This window comes from Peromyscus californicus, unplaced genomic scaffold (assembly GCF_007827085.1).
Source record: "Peromyscus californicus insignis strain IS unplaced genomic scaffold, ASM782708v3 Scaffold_1__1_contigs__length_55948999, whole genome shotgun sequence".
NCBI lineage: Eukaryota > Metazoa > Chordata > Mammalia > Rodentia > Cricetidae > Peromyscus > Peromyscus californicus.
This window is the reverse complement of record NW_026294492.1, coordinates 24,222,179-24,245,271: the sequence shown is the minus strand read 5'-3', so window position 1 is coordinate 24,245,271 and position 23,093 is coordinate 24,222,179.

The following is a 23,093-nucleotide window of genomic DNA, read 5'->3' as shown; positions in this document are numbered from 1 at the left end:
ACAGGACCAGAAAAATAATTCCCTACGGCACACAATAGTCAAAACACTAAATATATAAAACAAAGACAGTATATATTAAAAGCAAGGGAAAAAGACCAACTCGCCTATAAAGGCAGGCCCATTAGAATACTGATCAACAGAGATCCCAAAAGCCACAAAAGGCCTGGATAGATGTTCTGTATACTCTAAGGGAAAGACCTTGATGACATCTTTTTGTTTGTTTTTAGTTGGTCTTATGATTTATTGACTTAAATTTCACACACAATTTCAAGTGAAATTCACCTAACATAAAGTCAATCATTTTGAAATTAGCAGTTCAATGGCATTCAGTATTTCCACAGTATTGGGTAACCATCACCACCGTCTAGCTCCCAAACATTACCAGACAGTAAAACTTCTGTCATTACGTGCTTTCTCTCTAATCATACCTCCCTCCAGGCTCTGGGAGCTGCCAACTTATCTTTGATCTCTATGATCTCTTCTGAACATTACATACAAATAGGCTCGTACAATATGTGCAGCTTTTTGTCTCTGGCTTCTTTGGCACGGCACGGCATTATTGAGAATGAGTTTATAGTATGCACCAGTACTCCATTCCCCTTCACGGCTGAAAACTGCTCTGTTGTGTGGATATACCACATTTTGGTTATTTCACTGACCTCTTAATGGAAATTTGAACTATTTCTATGTTTGAATACTTAAATAGGATGAATATACATGTTTATGTACACTCTCCTGGTATCATCTTAAAGATAAATTTAAATGTTTTCACATGTCCTCGAATGTTCTTTCCTTGGATGCTGTGACTAGTCAAACGTTCTGAAACATACATAAGCAGTCAGGATCCTACTTTCAGATAGTGGTGAGCCACGAGTCTCCATAAGCAGCATAGGCTAAAGACTACATAGCCCTCAAGCCAGGGAACCCACTCCAGCTTTGTTCTAAGCTCTAGTAGCCTGAGAGGCAGTGTGGTCTGATCGAGAGCCTTCTGGGTTGGAGCAGTACATATTCTGAAGTTTAAGGGGAACTGTGCTATAGCTCTCAGGCTGCAGATTAAGTCTCTAGACCTCAGCTTCCTCCTCCTCCTCAAAGGGCTAGATGCTTGCTTTTCTCACAGAGCTGTAAAAGGGCCCAATAACAGTCACATGTGTGGGTGTTTCTCAAGAGGCCACAAGATCACACATTTGTGCTGTGACTGTTAATCTCATTAAGAGTCACACAGGTGGCACTTCTGACTCATGGCAGCAGTCTTTGCTGCTAGTCACCTGGTGTCAATGCATATTTTTGTGGGTGCTGGTAAGTGGAGATCTGCCAGAAGGCCACTGAGGAGCCCATGGAAGTTGGTGGGGATATGGATAATTGGTCCAGAAGGGTAGGGACCAAACAAGGCCTAGGGTCCAGGGGCAGGACTGATTGCTGTAGTGGATAAGCTGTGATCCTTTCTCTGTCTTTGCATCACTCCACCAAAGCTCAAAATTCCAGGAGAAGGGCTGACTGATGGGCAGGCTTAACTAGGGAGAGGCAGAGAAGCCTTGGCTGACAGTTCCATCAAGTTACATATCGAGGAAGAGGTGATTGCCTTAACTGAAATCGGGGGCTGTTTCTCAGAAAGAAACGAATGCTAGATGCTCCCAATGCCTAAGTGGTCCACTGAAGATGTGCTCGTTGAATTTCCCTCTGCAGAAACAAATGCAGACTGGTACCCTGAGTCTAAGGCACCGGGACCCAATCAGAAGAAAAAAGCCCAAGTTTGAGGACCCATACCTGTGTGTCCCTGTAAGATGTTCTCATCCTACACTGCCTACCATGCTTTAGGTCTAGAAGCTAAGGCCCCAGAAGTCTGAGACTAACTGCATCTAGCAACTAAAAATATCCAGGCCCCAGGGAACCATCAGAGTGAGCTTTTCCGAAGGCAGCCCAAGTTCTTAGTGTAATGCATGCAGGAAATTATTCATCACACCCTGTGTTCAAGCTGTCTTTGCACATCAAAAATAAATAGATGTGAACCAGGGCCCACCCGGCCTCTGCTTTCTTTAACTCTTCATCTCGGAAGTAGTTGGTAACCCCCACTGTCCGTGCCCGCCAAAAGGGGTTGCCCTGCTCTCTGGAAAAACAGGAATTTCTTATCTGATCAACAGGAAATTCTATTTTTACTTGATGTTCATATTAAAAATATCACAGAGAGAGGAGAAGGAGAGGGGAGAGAGGAAGGAGGGGGGAGAAGAGGGAGAGGAGGAGGAGAGAGACGAGAAGGAGAGAGGAGAGAGATTGATCTTCTCTTTTGAAGTCATGCACTGAATTTATCCCTTACTGGAGAAGCTCTGCCCCCAAACTATTGCTATGAGGGTTTCCTCCCTCAGAGCCTGGCCACTGGTGGCAGGAGAGGCAAAGTACTTGGATACATCACCTTTGTTTCTTCCTGACTCTGGGTAGCCATGCTGCTGAGCTCTTGAAGGGAATGTAAAGTGATGCCACTTGGGCGGGCGGCAGGGTTGGGCTCGGAAAGTGGCTCCAGAGTTGCCCTTGAAGAAAATGAGACAATGCAAATGGCAGCACTTAATGCTCACAACTTTATTGGCCAAACTGGGCCCTCATGCCCAGCCACCAGGAGAAAACGAAGGCAGAGATGATTGAGTCCCGCCAGCGTGCCTCTCATGGGCTAAGTCACTGTGTCTTTACAGTGGACACCCTGCAGGAGTGACCACTGATGACGTCAGCATCCTCCTTCATCTGCAGAATTAGATGTGGAGGTTCCTCATCAAGGTTGGAAGCCGAGTTGACCTTGAACTTCTGATCCTCCGGCTTTTACCTTCTGAGTGCTCAGATGATATCACTCTCTACAGTGCTGGATGTTGAACCCATATGCTAGGCAAGCTTTCTACCAGCTCAGCCACATCCCTACCCCTTACCCCGGCCTCAGTTCATCTTGATTATAGACTCACCTTCCCTTCCTCCCTCCCTTCCCTCCTTCCCTTCCCTCCCTTCCTTCCTTCTTCCTTCCTTCCCTTCCCCTCCCTCTCTCTCTCCTCCCTTCCTTTCCATCCCTTCCCCCTTCCTCCCTCTCCCTCCCCCACTCTCTCTCTCCCCCGCATCTTGTTCTAGGTCAAAAGCAAAGCTAACAGGTTCAGAGTCTTCTAGTGTGGGCACTACCCGTTCAAAGACCGGCAGTCTGCTACAGATCCTGTCTCTTGCAAAGAGCGCCTATGTGTTTACAAGTTCAGCAGTTTTTCGCAAGACTTGACCCGCAGCACAAATCACCACTGCATTTAGACAGTGGTTAAGAAAATTCCCTCACTGCCCAGCTGGCTACAACTTGCCGGTCACATGACGATTACTTCTTGCAAGCCTGCTAATATATCCTTAAGCTTTGCAAAGTCTGAGATTTGGGTAAAGCAACGCCTTATTTGCTGAGTGTTTTCGGCCTGTTTGTGTGCTGTGATGAAACAGCAAAACAAAACAAAAACAAAACCCCACCATCGGGCCTGGAGAGACGGCTGTTGGGGACATTAGGAAGATGTAGGTGGACAAAGAGAGTGAAAGTTTACTCTCTGAGATGATGGCTTCTTGTGTTCAGGAGACATTGCAAGGAGAAATGGTAGGAAGGCATGGGAGTGGGTTTCTAAATGGGACCAGGACGGGGAAGGGGTGGACCTGTAAGCCCTGTGAAACACCCAGGTAGGGTCTGTTTTAGCAGACTCCCAGCCTTAGGGCCTGCTCCTTCTGCCCAGTGTCTCCAAGCCTGTTTTGTTGAGTGCTGTTTGTTTTTAATCTGTTCTTCCCCCTTATGTTTCTGTCCCCCTCATACCCTGGGCACCTGCTTTTATTTATTGATTTTTTCACTTTTTAGTTTCTGTGACAAAAGCAAGCAAAGGACAAAGAGCATCCGTATTCTCTAAATTATGGGTAAATGACCCACTGTGAAGGCATTTTTTTTTCAAAAGGGTCAAAGATAGTGTTTACTCTGGAGGATTCCTTTTGAATGGTGGGTCTTACACAGGCAAGATTTAGGGATTCATTAAGGTCACCTTGTATTAAAGAGTCTTATGATAAGAATAGGCTCTCCTTCTTTCATGGTCACTAGTGAGGAAGGAGGGGATACAGGCACCCATGCCCATGTCAATAAATCTCTGGAGGATGCTCTGGAGAGGGAGATGAAGAAAGTCTGGAAAACACCTCCAAATATGTTATTTTGTCTTACAGAGGAGTAGTCATCAAGCCAAGGGTCCCTCAGACTGTGACCTCACCCACTGGAATCTCTTTAATCCATGGGCCTTAAGAAGCACCTGGTATTTTTTCTGTATACTGGCCTGGCCTAAAAAGTGGCCTTTAGCGGAAAATGCCCACCAGACTCTATGAAAACTGACAAGGTAGACCATCTCCACAGCTGTGAGCAGCCTCAAGGCTGCAGTTGAGAGCTAGATGGGCCAGTTTCTCACTGGGTGAAGGTTAATGGGCTGTTACAAGTTCAAGTCTCTCCTAAGTGTAAAGGAAGCGCCTCCAGGAAAGCTCCCAGAGGCGATGGAGGGGAGCGTTAGGTACAGAGGAAACTGCTCCCCCCACCCCCTACAGGGTCAGGAGGACAAGAAGGAGCTGAGCTCTGGGGCTCTGGAGTCAGACTGACCTGTTCTGAGCACCCCGGATGAGTCTTTTAGGTTCTGGCTGTCCATGGTTAAGAGGGTTTACCACCACGCCCAGTCACCTGAGTTTGATTTCCAAGGCCCACATAAGTGGAAGGAAAAACCACAGTTTGCTGTTGACCTCTGTGTTCCACTATGTTTCAGTATTACGGGGAAAAATATGTAACACTGTCTAACAGTGAGCTTTGCATATGCTTCCTAATAAAAACACGCTATTGTCTTTCTCTTGATAAAAGTGAGTTGTCTAGTTTCACTGTTCTTGGTTGGACGTTTCCACCTTGGCCTGACCCTGGGCCTGGATGCTATAGCCAGGGGATTTCCAAAGGTCAGGGGATGCTATTCTCCCATTAGCCAAGAGAGTCCGTTCTGACGCCCACTAGTTGTGCCATAGACCCTTTCTATTCTGATGACCCCTGGGACTATGGCTACTTTTGCTCTAAATTAGACAGTCCCTGCCCCCATGGAATGGCTTTTGACCTCTTCTCATTGAGGAGCCGCTCTCTCTGTGACTGCTTTATATGATAGAGGTTTGTACTGGCTAATTTTATGCCAGCTTGACACAAGCTAGAGTCATTGGAAAGGAGGAAACCTCAGTTAAGAAAATGCCTCCATAAGATCTGGTTCTAAGGCATTTTCTTAATTAGCAACTGATGGGGGAGGGCCCAGCCCACTGTGGGTGATGTCATCCCTTGGCAGGTGGTCCTGGGTGCTATAAGGAAGCAGGCTGATCAGGCCATGAGAAGCAAGCCAGTAAGCAGCACTCCTCCATGGCCTCTATATCAGCTCCTGCCTCCAGGTTCCTGCCCTGCTTGAGTTCCTGCCCTGACTTCTTCAGTGACAAACTGTTACCTGGAAGTGTAAGCTGAAATAAACCCATTCTTCCTCAAGTTGCTTTTGGTCATGGTGTTTCATCACAGCAGTGGAAACCCTAACTAAGACAGGATTCTACTTGTGACCTCAAAGTTTTGGTCTCATGGTTGTTGAATGAGATGTAATAGGTAATGTGGGTGTGAATAGCCAGTTTCTCTAACAGTTTAAGGTATCACACTCCCTAGATATTAGACTCAATACCATATGAGACATTACTTAGACAACTAATGATATTTTCCTTGATAAGTGAAATCATGACTTGGGCTCAGTTCAATGCTGTAGGACCTATACGCAGCCAAGAGAGACGGGCCCACTACTGTTTTAACCTAAAAATCAAATTATGGCAGAATTTCTTCTCTCTCTAGAAACCATCCAGGAGTGATCTCACATTGGGATGCTAGCCACTATAATAGCCATCGAAGTGGCTCAAAGCAGATCCTGGGTTCACTACTCTTAAGATGGGTCTTGTGTTGATTGCTACTATCTTGAATTTCCTGAGAAATGGCGACCCTCCTCAGGGCAATACTGTGGTGGCTTCTGACATTCTCTTCTCCATTCCTTCAGCCCCTCTGCTTCTACAGATGGTTCTGCAGACAGAGCACTAAATTCACTGCCCACCAGGTTTTTGCCACAGATCCTCTGAACTGGTCTGGTGAGACAACCTGCCTCCTAAAAATCCCCTCTCTCTTGGACTAACATCTCAAAGACTCCTCCACCTTTCCCAGCGTTAGGCAGCCAGAGTGGCCATGGCTCCTCTCCCACAGAGCAGCTGGTGTCAATCTCTGGGAGGGGGGAAGTGAAGGAGAGTTAGAGAGACCTAGGTAGACAAGGAAGGTGATATTGGGCTCTCTGAGATAGCAGCTTCTTGTTCCAGGAACACATTGTGAAGAAGGAGAAACGGCGGGAAGACATGGGTGTGAGTTTCTAAACAGGGCCCATAGGGGACAAGGGGAGGATGCGGTGGTGCTATAAATATCAAAGCCAGTGTCCAGCTAGTAGACTCCAAGCCTTAGGCCTCTCCTGTCCCAAAGGGATAAAGCTATTGCTTTTCCTTTCTCCCTGGCTGGTCCTCTGTCTTTCCTGGACATTCAGTTCCCATGACTGTGCCAGGCATGAACTTGGCCATCCCCTAGACAACCACCAGCACGTCATTACATTTTAGCAAGTCAAGACTTTGGCCACCCAAGCCTGGTGACCTGGGTTCAATGCCTGGGACAGGTGGGAGGGGAGAATCAATGCCTGAAAACTTGACTATGAAATGGGGATCTTTACAAAATTTACTGTATATATTAGGTTTCTTCCTCCGTATTATTAACAGCCTGTTAATAATGTTCTCACATGGTGGGCAGAGAGCTAAGGAGCACTTTGTGATGCTTTTAACTAGTTCACTAGTCCCTTTCATGAAGATCATTCCCTCATGATCCAGTCACCTCTAGAAGATCCCATCTTTGCCTTAGGATTTTAATAAATGAATTTTGCTGCAACATGAACAAGCAGTCCATGACAATCCCATCTCTAAATATCATACATAGGCTCCCATCTTCTCTATTACCAATATAAAGAAGGGATCATTTGTGATCTGAGAGTATCCCTGCAGTGGGGATGACCACCCCTAAAGGGAGCTGGGCCTTTGGCCACCTGTAGACTGGAATTTTCGACTTGGAGCACTCGGTCTAGGATTGAGAGATCGTCTGCCACATTTTACAAGCTTGATAAATAAATTTCTTAACTTCAAAGAATTGATTTCATTTGCACAGAAGCAGACCGAGGAAAGGAGATCAAAGGAAAATAATTAGACATAATTGTCCTAGGTGGAAACTCAGTAACAAGTCAAAAGTCTGGCAGCTCTTAAAATACTCAAGAATTAGGGCACGGCCCAAAACCCGGCTCGCACCTCTCATTGTGAGGGTGTGCGTCATTGCCATGGCAGGCTACTCAAGGAATCAGCCAGGGACTCTGTAGACTAATTGAACAGGTGACAATTAATCCAGGCCTGGATGGACAAGAGTCAGTCAAAAATTCAGACGCTTGTGGGCAAGAAGAGGTGGAATTTAGAGGGTTAAAAGTTGGTTCAAGATAAGTCAGTCTGGACTTTGTCTCATTTTGGAAACATAGGATTGGTTATTCCCATAGTAAAATGAGACATCTATGAGACTGACTGCTAGAGGACCTTAAGTTCCTGCTGTGTGCCAAGCATCATGACAGTTACTGGGGAGAGGAAGAGGCATGGAAGGGTACACAGCAAGATCTTGTCTAGAAGCTGGGCGGCAGTGGCGCACGCCTTTAATCCCAGCCCTCAGGAGGCAGAGGCAGGCCAACCTCTGTGAGTTTGAGGCCAGCCTGGGCTACCAAGTGAGTTCCAGGAAAGGCGCAAAGCTACACAGAGAAACTCTGTTTTGAAAAACAAAAAAACAAAAAAACAAAAAACAAAACAAAAAAAAATCTTGCCTAGGACTGGCTTTCCCCCATATTCTCGTTTTAGAAGTGGGAAATAGAGATGAGAACAGGAGTGAGTTACCCACATAACTAAGGAGTAGAGGGAAGAGGTTAAGATCTGAGAGCCCTGTTAGACTCTTATCTCCCAGTAGCCTGCAGGATGCTATCATGGAAGATACATCGGACTGGCGATTGGGAAAAGTTGGTTGTGTTAGTGTCTAACCAGGTGAGACTGGGTAAGACATTTTATCTCTTCTAAGGCCCAATTTTCCCACTGGCAAAATGCAGTAGGACTGGGTGACCTTTTAGTTCCCATGCTATTAGAGTCAGGATCAGCTGGATTTAGTACTGATAACAAACAGCCCCTCAATCCTAGTGGCTTATTTCTCATACATCGTGTTCACGGGAGTTTAACAGCGACTCAGCCTGATCATGGCCAAGTGACATTGACTTTTAGGCAGTCTGGCAAAAAATGACATGTGTTCACTTCCACTTACAATTTGTTGGCCAAAGCTAATCACAAGTCATCCACCATGTGCCCAGAAGGAGAGAAGAATGGAGATAATAGATGACAGTCCCATTACCTTCATGGTGCCTAGTATGAGAGGAACATCACTGAGAGCTGTGTGGCTCAGTGGGACGGGACTCCTGCCCTGAGTAGACATCATAGAAAGACTGTGTCAGGCTGCACTCAGACGCAGATATTAGCAGGCTCTCAACATAGAATGAATAGAAGGAGCATGAGCAGGGTATGGGAAAAGTCAGGACATGATGATTTAATGGGCACCACCTGTTTGGATGGACGCAGAGGAGAACAGGATTAAGAAGAGAGAAACTAGAGGGCAGACCCTGTAGGGCCTTAAAGATGAGCTGCACCAGGGTCTTGAGGAGGTATGTGTCTTGTTCTCTTGGCCCTGGAGTTTCCAGGCCAGTTTGAACGCTTATCGATCATTGTTGGGGCATCATTTAGAAACTCTCTAGAAGGTTCCTGCCCTCCTTTTGGCAGACAGGATGAAGGCTATGAAGCAGACATAGCAGAAGAATTTGGGTAAATGCAGAGGTTTCCTGGGAGACCTACCAAGGCTTTGGCACCTTAGCCATAGCTTGAATTGGGCGATAGATGGAAGCCCTGTGAGGAAGGAGAACTGAAGATGAGCAGGATGCCCAAACAAAAAGTGTGCCGTCCACAGGAAGATGAAGTTAAAGAAAGGCTGGTCTGGAGAGATGAGGTGAGGGGGAGTCTCTGTTCCGGAAGCCAGAAGTTAGTCTCTTAGCCGTCTTCACTGGGCATGGGAATGCAGGGAGAGGGGATCCAGTTGCTAGAATGTTCAGTGGGGCTGAAGCAGGTGTACAGTTTCAAGTCAGCAATTCCCTAGGAAGTCTAGGAAGAAACATTCAGCCAATGTTTTCCAAAATTGGACCTCGTATCCAGTGACCGTGGTATCCCCATAGGGTGTTGCCTGGGCTGCCCTGACAGGTGCATTTTCCAGGGCCATAGGATGGAAAGGGGATAGCTCTACTCATCTTATAGTCTGTGGGAGCTCCTTCCTGAATCCCCAGTACAAACCAGGATGAGATACATGGAGGACAGTCTACCAAATGCTCCTCAGAGACAAAGAGGGGAGGCAAAAGAAGTCTGTGAATTCATCTGCCAAGGCCCCACCATGAATGGCTGGCACAGCATCTGTCCCCATTTGGCAAAATGAGAATCCCCAAAAACCATGTGCTCAGAGCTCAAAGCTCACAGGACAGCTGCGCTGGTACCAGACCGTCCCTCCAACAAGGGTCCATGTCCCAGCTGGTCATTGTGTGCGTTTTGATCATTCCTAAAGCGACTGCTATCACACTGAATTAATCTAGAAAAGATGCTGATATGCCTCTTAGCTTATGATTCTCCCTCAAGACTCAGAATATGATTATTTAAAGTAATAAATGAAAAACAAAACAGGAAATTCTTATCCGTTCTGGCCGGAAATTCTTCAGCTGCATGGAAGGTACTGCCCTGAGGGTTTGCACCCTCCAGGAACTGTTTAGAAGTGATTTATGGTCCAAAATGGCGCCAGTCCTTCCTCAACCCACTGGCACAGGAGAGGGAGAGGGACAGAGCAGATCCTGGGGAAGCTTGGCTCTGCATTATCTTGGAATGTACATTTCTGTTGATAACGTGGTCCACAAGTAACATATGAGCCTGTTTTTGTCTTGCTCTGGGGTAGGAAGTACTAAATCCAGAAGCAAAGATGTTCCGTTTGAGACTGCAGAGTTTCACTCTTTAATATGTACTTTCATGTATGAGGGGAGATAGACATTTTTTCCCAAGATAGGAATTCTGTCTGTGGTGACCCTACATTTATATTGAGTTTTCTCGTTACAGGTATTATTTTCTTCATCTTACAGATAGGGAAACTGAGGCTCACTGAGGTTGAGCACACCGATCAAAGTCACGTGAATAGCAAGGGGTGGAACCAGGAAAAATAGGACTTCAGTAGACTCTGAGGTCGGCGACATTGGCAGGTGGCCCTTGCCCGTTGCTAGACCCTCCAGGCCCGACCAGCCTCTTGCACTGCAGGAGGGACTTGAGAAATGGTTCTTAATTAAAAATTTTAAATTGTGAGAGTGGAGGACAGGGTGCTATTCTGCTATCCATCGAGACATCCCTAGATCAGGTCCATGAAGACTTTCAGTCTAGAAAGGATTATGAAATACTAGAAATGTATTAGGAAGCCAAAGATGACAGATCTAAGGAAAGTATGGAGGGATGGTTAGATGTCACCAGACTCTTCCTGGCTGGCTATTTCTCTCCCTCTCCCATTATCGTTTGGGTGTAATATCCTTATATTGGCTCTTAGGCTATTACCTCAAATTCCTGTAGGATTCTCTGTCTCAGATCTTGCGTTAGGACAAGGCCGTTCATGCCAAGTGAGGATCTGTGTTTATGTCTGCCTTGTTCACACTACTTTCTCTCTTTTCCACTGTCCTGATCATGTGCTTTAGAGTGTGTGTGTCTATTGGGGGGTGGGTTGGGGGTGGGGCGTACCAGGACTGTCATTAACTGGCAGAAGCTTCTGGTCACTTAGCCAGTGTCTCACAGGTATCTTGTTTTGCTGGCAGAAGATCTTGTTCATAACTAATTTTAAAATGTCTTTATCTAAAAGGACACATGAGCTCTATTTGATCACAAGTCCAGCCCTTAGGAACGGCTTAAATTTGCCTGGTTGACTCGTTTACGTTTGGATGTAAATCTTCAGACAGGACAGCTCTTCCAGTACCAACAGTCCTTGAATATGTGGTTTTAACACAGCGTATCATGTCCACTCACCTGGGCCAGCATCCTTATTGAAGAGGTTTCTAGTCAACAGTGTACTTTCCTTCATTGTGAGACCCCCATCTCCTGAGATCTAGAACCTTGCCTGTCTTCATGCCTTAAGACTTTTCAAATTTTTACATCCAGGGGCTCCCAAACTAGTATCTGGTGGGTCTGGTTTTCAGACCTGGAATAGTTAGTATTGATCGGTTTTCAGGTTGATCATAGGCCTGACCAACCTGAGCAACTTTTCCTTCTTTCATTCATTGATCCTAATTTTCACGCAGTCAACAAATATTTATTGTTCATGTTCTGTTACATCTTTTCAACTCACTGTGATCTTTGGTGTGCCTGAGAATTCATGAACTTTCTTTGTTTTCCCTTCTAACCCAACCTCTGGGCTAATGTTTGCAGTAGGCATTATATGGTTGTCTTAGCATGTTTGGGTTGCTATAACAAAATACCAAAGATTATCTGGCTTATATCCAATGCAAATTTATTTCTTACCGTTCTGAAGGCCGGTGCCCGGCAAAGACCTGTTTCCGGTTCATAGTCCTTACTTTGTAGAAGTGGGAAGGCAGATCTCTAAAGTCCCTTTTATGGGGCACAAACTCCATTCATGTGGACTCTGCCCTTATGACTTATTTTCCCAAAAGCCACACCTCCTAATACTATAGCTTTGGGGGTTAGGTTTCAACGTGTGACTTTCGGGGGGCGGGAACACTAACTCTATGATCACTGCAGTGGGAAGAAACTTCCAGGATTTCAGTTCTCTGCCCAGAGTCACATGGTGACCGGCAAACACAGCCAGCTGCTATACCCTGCTCATCTGGTTCCTACTTTCTGACCTTCTGTTTGCTTCTGACTCTTGATAGAATTCTTTGGGTAGCTTTGTGGAATTCCTAAACTCGAAGAAAAGGAACGAACTGTCTGCCTCAACTCCCATGAAACATCAGTGATAGTGGACCCAGGATGAAAGAGGCGAGCAGAGATGAAATATCAGAGAGGTTTGAGGGTGTGGCTCCAAGGGGATGTAGATGGTGGGGGGGGGGGGGTAAAGGATGAGGGGTATTTGAAAAGCTGATGTGTAAGCCTCAGATCTGGGGACTTCCTCCTGTGAGGCTTGTGGTCACCAGGGAAGACTGAAGGTTTTTAGAAAAGGGCTCGGTGAAGCCATGAATACTGTTACCTGCTTGGGAGGGCAAGAAATGCATTTAGAAGAGGAGGCTCCAGAAGACCTCCATGAAGAGGCAGAATCTGAAAATTGAGGGCATAAGCTTCGGGGACCTGCAGTATTTAGGAGCCAGGCTTTGATATGAAGAAGGGGACCAGTCAATGACTCGGGTTTTAGGAGCATGCATTTTTTTTGTAAATTTGTGGGACAGCACAGTGAGAGCTTGACATTTGGTTGAAGGACAGAGAGCTGAAAGTCAGTGACCAGAAGGATCTAGACAACTCGAATAAGCTGACCATGAACATGAAATATGCACTGGTAGAGACTGGTCCCTGAGCCAAGCTAATGGAGCAACTGAGATTGTTTCTATAATTTATCAGCCCATCTGTCATTCTCAGTGTAATGAAAAATGGTGCATGAAAATCTATCTTTCCAGGGTTAACCTTCCTACCTCCTTCCAGGACTCAGTCATTTATCTTGTTCTATTCCTGCCTTGTCCCCTTTGTCTTTGGTAGGATGTCCCACTCATTCCTGTTTGCCTGGGACTTTACTGGTTTTAGCACTGAAAGTCCTATGTCCCAAAACATTCCTAGGTCACGCATAAACAAGGACAGTAGGTCGTCCCAAAGGTCTTTTCCTTTCTTAGCCCTCAACCATGCCCTTGTCTGTGAATTGTTTATTAAACAATGCTGCTTCCCCTGAGCTCCTATCCACGTGTTTAAACATATGGATCACTAAACTTCTGGTCATAGGCCATGCTGTCAATGTGTGTCCCCTTGCCTTCCTGATGGCCCCTGACCCTCTCCCTATCACACACACTCTCTTGGAAACTCCCCAATCACATTTAGCACCACTTGTTTCGGATATCACATTCTTTACTCCCAGCTTAAGTCTGGAGACTGAGCTGTCCCTTTACTTGTACTGACCATTCAGGACACGATTCAAGACTCAGTTCTTCATCCCATGTTCTGGTGTCCACAAAAGCCTTCAAGAGTTGGGTAGAAAATACAGTCTGTTGGGCAGTGACTGTGCTTCATCTAACAAGCTTTTTATGTCCACAGGGCTTTCAAAAGAGTTGGCCCCACTTGGTTTGAATGTACTTCTGAATTGTAATAGTTTGTAAACTTGAAGAAGGCCACATGATCCTTCTAGAGAATGATGTATTTCCACCCAAAGGTGTGGTGGTAAATTTGGCTCTATTTTAAACAAGAAACCACTTCTCAGAGCTTTGGGAAGCATCTCGTCTTTAACTTGGGAGAAGAGTTCTTGGGCTCACATTGGGTTAAGAAGGCTCTTTTCGCCGGGCGGTGGTGGCGCACGCCTTTAATCCCAGCACTCGGGAGGCAGAGCCAGGCGGATCTCTGTGAGTTCGAGGCCAGTCTGGGCTACCAAGTGAGTCCCAGGAAAGGCGCAAAGCTACACAGAGAAACCCTGTCTCGAAAAACCAAAAAAAAAAAAAAAAAAAAAGAAGGCTCTTTTCTTATTATTTTGTTTGCAACATTCCCCACTTTTTAGTGAATAACTAGCAAGTGGCTGTTCACACAGGTCATCTTTGAGCAGTCATAACCTTGATAGAAGCACGTGAGGATCAGCTGGTCAAGTCCTGGGAGCATTTTAATGTAAAAAAGAAAATCCTCCTAGCCAATGAAGGTTACATCACTCAGCACAGATTCATTCATCTTTCCATTGCAATTAAAGGGCAGAGTATAGCCACCAGCGAGCCCAGGCTCAATGGCTAATGAATAGATAAATAACAGGTAGTTTAAGCCGTGAACAAGGTCAACAACTTGAACCTCTTAGCTATGTTTAGTATTAACTACCACAAGTCTAGAAAGGAGTTATAAAGAATAATTTATTCTTCTGGCTTTGCATATGTAAATAACATTATATTCTCCATTCAATTTTTATTATTTCTCTAACGACTTGCCCTTGGGTAAAGAAGTCCTCATTTCTTCTTTGCCCCTTGTGTGATTATGTGTGTGTGTGTGTGTGTGTGTGTGTGTGTGTGTGTGTGTGTGTGTGTGTTTTCTCAAGCTTATGTTGCTAGGTATACAGGCAGTGGCAGTGTGTGTCTTTGATAAGTCTTTGTTAGAGCTGGGAAGACAAGATATACCTATGAACAATGGGAATGTCTTCCTGTTGTTAACCCCAAGTCTATGTTTAGTGGATGATAACCTCAGGCAAACAATTTATTTCTCATATCTCATCGAAGGCTGTCTCTTCCAGGTTTCATTTGCACCATGGGGACATAATGACAATACTTGCCTTAGAGGATTATTCAAAGGTTTGAATAAAAAGCACATCAGGAACTTAGCCAAGTGTATGGTATGCACTTAACAAATACTTTTGAGAGTTATTTTTTTTATTTGTGTGTGTGTGGGTGCACACTCACTCACATGCATGCATGCCTGTGTGTATGTGAGTGCTCACACTTGTGCAGGTACCTGTGGAGGCTGGAAGAGGGTTTCAGAGCCTCTGGAGCTGGGGATATAGACTGTTGTGAGCTGCTTGACATGAGTGTTGAGAACTGAACTCAGACACTTTGCAAGAGCGGTACGTGCTCTTAATGACAGCCACTTCTCATATGATTTTTAATAACTTAATAGTAAATAATAAGTTATTTATAATAAACTTATTTAAAATAAAATAAATAAAAATAATACTAACTAATAAACTTAATCCTCAACCAAAGTCTCTGATGACATTACCTCCATCTTCCAGATTGAGAAAATGGATGTTTAGTTACTCAAGACATGGCAAATAGGGGCTTTCAACTTGGGCCTGCAGATACCAAAGACAAAGCATTTTCGTCTTGATGATTCTGCCTTGTTCCATCACACACACACACACACACACACACACACACACACGGAAGCAGCTTGCACAACAGTTTGGAAGCAAGGGATGGCTGACTACAGAAGCTGAGGCTACATGATATCTTGGGCATAGAGGAGCCCTAGTAGGAAAAGAAGTTGAAGGTGAACGGCTCACACCAGACACACTTTTGCCTTCTGCTTGCCTGCCTCACTGTCGGAGGGCAGATGCTTAGGAATGGGAAGTTGAGAGACACTGCTTCCATTGTGAGGCCCAGTTCACCAGCTCTCAGCAATGGCTACACAGCCACACGAGGCTGGGAGTGTCTCTACCTGCTGCCTTATGAGCTGTCACTCACGGGGCCTGTGTGAGTTTATCCAGCACCAAACACCTGTAGATCACTGCCAATTAGTCTAGATGGCCGGCAGGAAACATCGGCAAAAGGAAACACTAGCCTGCCTTCCCTGGCTTACACCTGATTGGCAGACAAAATAAAGACACTTGGAACCCTTAGCAAGCGAGTTAGTCATGTGCCGTCAGGTGTTAAATTTGTAGGTGCTACCGAGTTCAGAAAACCGGTTGCTCACTGTGGACTTTGGAGTGGGACTGAAAGAGTTAAAGGGTGATAACCATAGTAAGTTCATTCCCTACCTGCCTTCCCTGGGAGGCTGTTGGCAGATGACATTAGGAGGAAATGAGGTAAAGATCTCAGGACCTCAAAGAGGGGAGGGAGGAAAGGACCAATGTTATTCACCTGCTCTGGGTCCATCACAGGCATTGTCTCATGGCATTCTCATCAGAACCTGGTGGGCTTAATGACCTGCCTATTACAGACTTGGTTCAAAGAGGGGCCCAGCAACATGTCAAGGTAACAGGCTGCAGATGCTCTAGAAATGGGCTTTGTCACCTTGAGAGAAAGTTGCTCAATGACACTCGAACAGTACAGGATTCTGAATCTTCAAATTATTCATTGCCCTTATTGACGTCCTCCTCCAAAGCTGGAGTATGTATTAGACACAGGGTGGGAAGGTTCTGGTGAGATTTTTTTCCAAAGTTGTTCACAGGTACTGTCCAAAACTGTTACATCACTGAAGAAATCAACACACGCACACACAAGTTCTGCAGACACTGTGGTGTTCTCAATATTATTTTTTAAGAAGTTGGAGGGAGGCCAGAAACTATCATAACAGAACAGCTCTGTGTGAAGCCACTGCACGCAGCAGGAAGGCAGAGGAAGGACATGGGAAGATTTATTTCATTTTTTAACTAATCCATGTTTAATTAATGTTCACAGAGAAGGGGGGAGGGGACTGAAACCGACCATCTTTCTCCCATTGCAAAGCAGCCCTTTTCTTTTCTTTCTTCTAATTTTAGTCTGGAGAAAGCAATGAACTGTGGCTTGGAATACGTGAATGATGTGTTGAATTTCAAGGAAAATTTTAGTTTTGCATTGGAAGAAAGTTGAAGAGTTTGCTTTTTAAAAACTTATCTAGACAGTTGCATTTCCTGAACTGCAGGGAAAAAAATTCTCTTTCCCCTTCTCGTGACTTATCTCCTTTCCCTCCAACAATAAGTTAGCCTGGGTTATTTTTTTTCCACACATGGGTCGAATGAGACCAACAGCAAAAGGAGATGCTGGGACATAATGATCTCAGAGCTTGGTTATGGTAGAAGGAAGGCTGTCAACAGGAGCTGAAGTGGGATGCAGACGGGGGGGGGGGGGGGAGGCTGTAGAAATCAAGTACTCTCCAGATGAACTACAGTTGTACGGATGAATCCATTTACAGGTAATTAATGAACTGTTCAGGCCTCGAAGCCCCAGCTCACAATAGAAACAACCCCTTACAGTATTTAGTGGTGACTTGTTCCTTTTGTTTTCTGAGATGGAGAAGAGGCACCAATGGACCCAATACCACTGGCTTCTAAACTCACACAGGCCACCATTTCCTCTACTTACACAGAGAAGGCTCCCATGTTTGTTTTAATTAGTGAAATTAATTTTTTCAGAGTAGTTTTAGGTTCACAGAGAATTCCCATATAACCTCTCTTTCTGCATACCTACATCCTCTCCTATAGTCAACTTCCAACCTGGGAGGGGCTGTTTATTACAGTCAGGGAGCTTACGTAGACTGATGGTTATTGCAAAGTCCATAGTTTGCACCAGGACTCGTGGGTCTTGCGGTTGTCCAAAGACCCTGATTCCTATAGATGTGTATGTTTAAAGGGCAACGTGTTCTAATTATTAGAGAGTCACTGGTCATGGGTAGCCAGTGACAGCCTCAAAAGAAGGATGGGAGTGATGATTTCCAAGGTGCCGTCCAACCTCAAGACCCCAGGATTCTATAGTCCAATGGTGTCAGTCATGAGCAGACTTAAAAGGCATAGTCCAGAAAGAATGATTCCTGCTTTCTCTGCCAGCAGGGTCCTTGTGACAAAGAGCAATTGGGATTCACTGTAGCCAGATGGCTGTTTGGTTTTTTTTTTTTTTTTTTTTTTTTTTTTGGTTTTTCGAGACAGGGTTTCTCTGTGTAGCTTTGCGCCTTTCCTGGAACTCACTCTGTAGCCCAGGCTGGCCTCGAACTCACAGAGATCCGCCTGGCTCTGCCTCCCGAGTGCTGGGATTAAAGGCGTGCGCCACCACCGCCCGGCTGACTGTTTGTTTAAAAGGAGTGAAGAGAATTCTTTCAAGGCTTTGGCCAGAGATTGAGGCTATGGGATAAGCTCTGCATGAGTCACTAACCTGTTAGCTGTGTGCTGCAGCTACTTGTTTGTGGAATACACAACACAGAACCTGTCACATGGCTCTGGCATTAAACATGATTCCTCTTCATTGAGGAGCTGGTGAAACTCTAGGATGAACATGCTAAGGTTATGAACCAGGAAAGATAGGACTGACCGTGGGAGCTACGGTGGATCTCAGAGTCACACCATAGCTGTCTTCTGTGCATTTGTTACCAATCCACAGTCATCTGGATTTTGAAAGCAGCTGTAAATGTTCCAATGCTCATCCATCCAGTCTTCTTTGTTTGCCCTAGTTAGGCAACAAGATTCCCTGATCTTATATATTCCCTAAGTCAGCATTTAAAAAAATCTCTGTCCTTCATCATCAGTCCTTTGCTGTTGAATGTCAAGAAATCTGTCTCTATATGAAATGTTTCTAGGCATCTGCTTAAGAACAATATTGTTACAGTGTCAATTTCACTTGCAGGGAAGTCGCCTATGCTATAATGCCTTTTTGTAAAGCTGAGACTAGAGTTGTACCTCAGGAATGCAAACTCTCTCTTGCCTACTGGCCTTTCCCTCTCTGTTCATGTTTCAGAAGTGGGGGTCTTGCTTTCCTAGGAAAAGAAACTAGACATTGAGATATCTGAAAAGAAAAGATTCTCATTTTGCGCAGAATATGAGTCCTGTGGCTCTTTGTATCAGTCACTAATAGCCACCCAGAGTTGTCAGGGGCTGCCCAAAGCAAAACTCTTGGACTCTTTTCATTTTCTCTCCCATGTGTTCCACGACTCAAGACTGTCTTGCTAGTTCACAGCAACCTTCCAAGATGAATCTGATGTCATGTAGCACTTAAGTTCCGGCAAAGTCCTTGTACCCATTTGCATAGTCAGCTAACTAATTCCCACGAGGCCATCTTAGAGTGGCTTCGTTACCAAGCAGTTGGCTTTTCAATTATGCAAACATGTATTTATCGAGCATCTCCTATTTGCCAGACACTTTAGACAGGCTGGGCTGCTTGGAAGTAGATTCTGAGCTGGAGTCTTGGGAATTTTCCTAGAAAGTGTGTCTGGGTCTTGCCCTTGGAAAACAAAGAGGGAGAGGGGCAGTTAGGTTGCAATGCAGTCACAATGCCTCAGCTTGGCCCCATGGGAAGTTACGAGGCTTGGTAGAGCCTTCCATGATGAGGCAAGGGGGCTGGGTCTTCTGTGCTTCCAGTGACTATTCACAAACTATAACTGCCCCGGACAATGAGCCCAGGAGGTAGATCTCTGTCTCTGCAGGAAGTTTCTGGAGACAGTTTGAAGCCCAGGGCTAACAGCTGTCAATACAGACACCATCTGGGGAATGAAGTTCTTGAGCCTCAAGTAAGACACAGCAAGATGTCTGCTGCTCTGAGCAGAGAGAATTGTGTGCTCACGGGCATTGGTGAAGAGCACAGGGAGCATGGGTAGAATTAAACAAGCACGCAAGTGATAAGATTTGGAGGGGCACTTGGCAGGTGGAGGGATCTCCTGATGCTTTAGGCATTTGCCAAGGATAGCAGCGGTGAAGAAATCACAGTTGAGGCACATTTGCATTGGGCCTTAAAAGATGCTTAGCTTAAGAATCTTTGTCATTCTTAAGTGAAAAGATAAAAGTTTAAATCCATAGTGGGCAAAGCAGGGCTTCTTTCACACACAACTCCAGGGTTAGGACATTGGACTGGAAGCCGAATGCGTCCGTGTGGCTAAGGAATGACATCTGGCCAAGTGTTGAAGGTCAGAATCCGTTTGCTCGTTTTTTTTTCTTCATCCTCAGAAGTTCCAGGAAGCACTGTGGAAGAGGTCATGGCCGTCGTTCTTTCTGGCCGCAGTTCCGGTGGCTCTGGGTGTACTGGGGTATCAAGAGGACAAGCTGCAGCTGCTCCGGGGCTAGAACGGTCACTGTGCTCAGGGCACGGAGTACCCGCTGGCTTCCCTGCAGCGGGTTGTGCCTTTTTGTTCCATTAAACGTGGCTGAGGGCGTTTTTGGAATGAGAGGAATTGCCTGCTCCAGCCAAAAAAAAAAAGCTGAGGAGGCATTTAGCAAGTAGGTGAAGACCTAAAGGGAATTCTTCATGTAAGCGTTGCTCTGGGAGGGGTGCTCCTAAAATGTCTTGTTTGAACCTACATCTCTCAGCTTCTCTGCCTGCGCGCTTGACAGGGGCCCTTTAGCCTGGCTCATAAAGTTCCGGAATTATGGCAGCAGTGACGGTCCTAATGGTTTACCTGCAATCTCCTGGTTTCTCAAATCAACCAGCATGCTTCTTTCAGTTGCAGATGGAGCAGACATGGAGGACAGGAATGGATTAATAGATTACTGACCTGGTAAGGACAAAAGGTCCAGATAGTAGAGGACTGGTGCATCCTGGGACAGCATAGGCAGTCAATGGGGGTAAGGAAAGGGAGTGTCCTTATGATCAAGGACACCTAGACCAAAGTTAGATTTCACTAGCATCCTCGTGAGGCCAGTAAGTTTTTTTAATTCATTCAATGTTGAGTCAAAGCCTAGTCCCCTCCTGTGATAGGATCAGGAGGCAAGGAAGGTCACTTCCTCCCTACAATGACCTATTTGTTACTGTTAACATTTTACAGGTCTCAATTAGGCATCCCTGGCTGGCCTGGAACTCATTATGTAGACCAGTCTTATCTCTGCCTCCCTAGTGCTGGGATTGGAGGTGTGTGACATGATGCCCAGCTTGACTGTCTTAAACAAGGTTTTAGAAACAGACACAAAAGTAGAAACCCAGGTGCTTTCATGAGGGTGGATGCTTGCCACTGGAGTCCCGCTTTCAGCATCGGAGGCTCTGCCGTGGCCTCTGAAGTTCTCAGGTGGTCTGCATTGCAGCCACTACCCCTACAAACCCATCTAGTGAGTGTGTCCACTGCTCATAGACTGCTCGGTACCAGATCATAGTGTGGCGGAGTGTTTTCCTGAGTGGCAGTGGACTCAAGAGTCTAAGGTCACAGGTACCACCCAGGTAGTGGACAGGCTCCTGACCACTTCAGGTATCAATACTCGGGTACTGCTCTGTCCATCACCTCCTGAACTCTTGACTCCTTCCATGCCTTTCCTGGGGTTGGTTGGTTTCCTTCCTTTGACATGGATAGAATTCTCCCGTTCTCCAATGCCGGCCTCCTCCTAGTAACTACCAACAAAACTAACCCACATAGAATGCTGATATTAGTGGTGAGTTTTCCCACCTTTGGTCTCTGCGTCCTCCTAATGGTCCCAAAAGACTAAAATAAGCTCTCCTTAGGAGAACAATGGATGGAGGCACAGAGAGCCACATGGCTGGTCCCATACTGGAACTCGGGTCACCTGAGATTCCAGCACCTGCTCTTCCCAGCCTCTGCCTCTGCAGCTACATGTTTACGTGCTGACCCATCCTCCAGTGGTGGCTGCTACCATAATGCTCCAGTGGTATTTCCTGGCTTAGGGAAAGGGACCTAGCTCATGAAATCCTAACGCAAGCAAATAGAGCCACTGTTTCTAACATGTCTTATTTTATAGTATTGAGTATAAGTATACCCTGTCTCAGTCAATTCTTAGAAAAGGACTATTTATTATGTGTTCATGTTGTGCACATGTGTGTGAGGGTGCACATGCATGTATGTGAACATGTATGTGGAGGTCATAGGTCAATGTCAGGTATCTTCCTCAGTTGCTTTCTGCCTTATTTGGACAAGTTCTCTCACTGAACCTGGAGCTCACCAGTTAGCTAAACTGGCTAGTGAGCCCCAGGGAGCTATCTGTCTCTTTCCCTTAGCTCCCCAGTACTAGGAGTCATGGTGCACACCCCTGTACCCTCATTTTTACATGGGTGCTGGGGATCCAAATTCGGGTCATCATGCCTGTGCAGCCAGCACTTCAGCCAATGAACCATCTCCCCAACTCTTTGAGCAAGATTATTGCTTTGAACATTCCTGTGCCATTCTCTCTGGAAAGCTTTGCCACGCCTGATCCTCTTCACCTATCCAGGAAGCGCCACTTCAGAGTGCCCTCTGATGCTGATTCCAACACAAGGATAGGCGCACAGAGCCATATACACAGATACACAGACACAGACACAGACACAGACACACACACACACACACACACACACACACAGCTACACATACACACAGAGACACACATATGCACAGACACACACAGACACACACACAGACACAGATACACACATAGACACAGAACACACAGACAGATACACACACAGAGACAGTCACACACATAGCCCCCCCCACACACACAGAGACACAAAGAGACATATATACAGATACAGAGACACACTGACACACACACACATACCCCATCCTATCCATGCTATCTCCAGGGCTCCCCAGGGTTCTAAGGTAGCTGGTGAGTTTTTACAGCGCCATCTACTAGCATGTTGCCCATCAGGCTTTTTAACCGTGCAAAACCCTCAGCTCCCTTCTTCATGGAAAAAAAGCTAGCACGGTCCCCAGAGGCAAAATTCTAATCATGCTTCGCAGTCTTCCTAAGTCTGCTATGATTTGGTGGCCTGGAAACACTGTCTAGGTTTGTATAAAAATTCTGTCTATCATCCTCGGATTAGGAGGGAAGGAGAGGCTGGCCAAGACGCTGGCCCCAGAACTCCTTCTGGGTTCTTGGTAAGCATTTCCAAAGAAGGACAGAGGTCCTGGGTTCCACTGCAATACTGGGTGAGCAGGACCTAAAACTCATCTCCTGAAACCTGGCTGTAAAGAAACCTGGGAATCACGGCTTTTCTTTCCAAATGACACACCTGCCCCTGCCTAACTCTAGGGACTAATGCCCGGTCCCCAATACCTATACTGCTTAGGTGTCCGCCCTCATCCCAGGCTTTCTATGACTTCTTTTACTCTGTCTTGAAGGCATTTCTGACTCCTTTGAGTCCCCCATGTCGCCCCTCTCTCTCCCTACACTCCCTCTTTGTATTACCAGTGGTTTTTTTAAATACCCATTTCTCCACCAGGACGTGAGCTTTCAGACACTATAGATGTTGGTTTGATTCATCTAAAATAGACCTGATGACACGTGTGGACTTCATTAAGCATTTCTGAATGGTTCAAAGAATAAATGTCTATGGTTTTCCTAAGAGTCTTTCTGTGGGAAGTGC